The sequence below is a fragment of the Schistocerca serialis genome, chromosome 1, assembly GCF_023864345.2.
Source record: "Schistocerca serialis cubense isolate TAMUIC-IGC-003099 chromosome 1, iqSchSeri2.2, whole genome shotgun sequence".
Lineage (NCBI taxonomy): Eukaryota > Metazoa > Arthropoda > Insecta > Orthoptera > Acrididae > Schistocerca > Schistocerca serialis.
The window spans coordinates 804,648,647-804,651,609 of NC_064638.1; positions in this window are offsets into that span (position 1 = coordinate 804,648,647).

Genomic DNA, 2,963 nt, shown 5'->3' on the forward strand with positions numbered 1-2,963 from the left:
CTATGGGACTTAACATCTGTGGTCATCAGTCCCCTAGAACTTAGAACTACTTAAACATAACTAACCTAAGGACCTCACACACATCCATGCCCAAGGCAGGATTCGAACCTGCGACCGTAGCAGTCGCGCGGTTGCGGACTGAGCGCCTAGAACCACGAGACCACCGCGGCCGGCTTCTAAATATCTCTGCACTTTCGAAACCAAGAGATTTAATGGGAATAAGGATACAGTCGATAGCGCCTAAATCATCAGGTAAATATGCTACCTGTATCTGATAAAAATCACATTGGGTTTTCTCACACTATTTTCTCCCACTGACGTTTTGATAGATTCCCCCTTCAGTGAAGCAAAGAAGGCCGATACCTTGTCCACATCTCTGCCAGCTGTTGTTACATCTGTTTCAAAGAAATCAGCAACACCATCTGAAAGATTCCTGTGGAATACGATGTTAATATTAAAAGTACCATGCACATTGAAGTCAGTTGCCGGATTGTTTTGCTTGGTTTCAGTAGATACTCTCTCGATGTTCTGTGCTCTTAATCTTAGTGATAATTGCTGCAAAGTATTTTTGCCCAAGCGAAATCTCAGCTTAAATGATTTATCATTTAATTCCAAAGAAGTGTTCCTCCTTTGTCTTCATCAGTACCTACACTGTAATACTCAGATTTGTGTAAAATAAATGAAAGTAAACGATATAATTTGCATTGCATAAGCACATGGAATGCTGCTGCCCGACACAGTAGCCCAGAACGTTCAGAAAACGGAAAGTTTTTACTGTTTCAAAACAGAGCGTTGTTACAATTACCTTTATGATCAGTACATAGAGAAAGTAGCATCAAACGAAAAAAAAACAGGTTCGAACTTGTGGTCCTCTGCGCTATAAGCTAGACTATACCTAGTTTTTTTCTGGGGGATGGGGAGGGGGGTTCGGGGGTTCATTATTGATCGTTGCTTTTGGTCTGGGCAGATGTTATATGACACTTATTCAAGTTCAGTGTTAATTCCTTTACTTAGATTTTTAATTAGAGGAGGTTGCCATCCTTATGAACACGCTAAGCTACAGTGCCAGTATTGAGCTACTGAAACAGTAACAGATTTAAGCTTTGAAACACATTGTTATAGATACTACATGTACTGGCTTAAGGTCACTTGCTAGTGAATCTGCTTCAAAATAATCGATTTTTTTCCATCTTAAATCAATATTTAGTGTTTTGTGAACAAAATGGTAGTTAAATGAATCGATTCGGACATCGGGAACATCTTTAAAAACAAAGTTAAATATATGTCGGTATGCGGCAACGACCGTGTTTCCACTGCGGTCGGTCAAATGGTGTCATTATTATTTTGCCACTTCGAAAAAATACACCGCGTAATGGTTTTTTGAGTTAGCAGCCCTGTTATCACCCACATTTTCCAATTCTCCTTTGTTTTACTTTGTATATATATGGTTTTTGAGAGTTGTTTGTGTTCAGACTTCTGTATGTTGTTGAGTTGCTGGTGCTGTGTCTTTCTCGGAAGTAGTTATGCCTCCAAAAATGTGTTTTGGAAAGGGAAACCGTAAATTTAAGGTAATCGGTTTATTTCGTCGGAAACGAGAGAATGTAACTACATCCACAAACAAAATGGATGTAATGTCGACTCTACCAAGTGCCTCAAGACAGAAGCTAAAATATTTGAGTACCCAGAGTGACATTTCTATAAAACATGATCAAAACACTAAAATGGAATGTGTTTCCATAATTGCTGAATTGAGTGCTTTATGTTCGCTTCTAAAGAATGCTGCTGTGTGTGCACTTTGTGGAGAAGGTGGTAGTAAAATGATTTGGAAGGCAGTAAAGCTGGCTACTAAGTTACAAGTGTTTTGTGATTTCTATGAGGTAACTAAAACTGGGTATTCTTCTGGATTGTGCAAAGGAAGAGTTTATAACACAAATATCAGACTGTCATATGGAATGAGGGGTATTGGGAAGGGTAGAAAGGCAGCTCAAACATTTAGTGGTATCATTAATTTGCCCCCACAAGATTTGAGAAGTACACACAGTTACTTCTTGAAAGTCTTGGTGAAGTGAGTGCTGTGTCAATGATGAAAGCAGTGGAAGAAACTGTGTTATGCAGTGAAGGTGACACTGATATAGCTGCAGCCTTTGATGGGACATGGCAGTAGTGTGGTCACATGTCATTGAATGGTGTTGTCACCGCACCATCCCTAGAAAATCGATAGGTGATTGACATAGAATGTATGACAAAGTACTGCCATGGTTGCAAATGAAATAACCAGGATCAGGTTTGTGTTCAGTATTTTTCTGGGTACAGTGGTGGAATGGAAACAGAGGGCATTCTCAGAATATTTCAAAGATCAGAAGAGAATTATGGTGTACAGTATGTGAAGTACCTTGGAGACGGAGACTCCAAAGGGTTTGCAAATGTGTTGGAAAATATGCCTTATGGAAGAACTGTAAAAATGGGAAAGTTAGAGTGCATTGGTCATGTCCAAAAGAGGATGGGCACACGTTTACGTAAGCTAATAAAAGATATGAAGGGGAAAAAGCTCAGTAATGGCAAACCAATTGGTGGGTGGGGTCGTCTCACTAAGCAAGAGGTGGACAAACTCCAGCTCTATTGTGGTCTAGCCATAAGAAGGAATCGAGACAATAATAAGCCCATGAAGAAAGCAGTATGGGCTACCTTTTTTCCATAAAGCTTCTACTGTGACCATCCACAGCATACTCTCTGCGACAGTGGTGTAGACACATGGAATGGATACAAAAGCAATACCAAATGGTGAGACTTATGCACACCATCGCTCCCTGCCATTTGAGGTATTGGAAGCAATTAAGCCCATATTCAGGGACCTAAGAGACGCTAAACTATTGCCATGGTGCTTATATGAAAAGACACAAAATATTAATGAATGTTTCAACCATGTGATATGGGAACGCCTGCCTAAAACTGTTTGTTGGTTA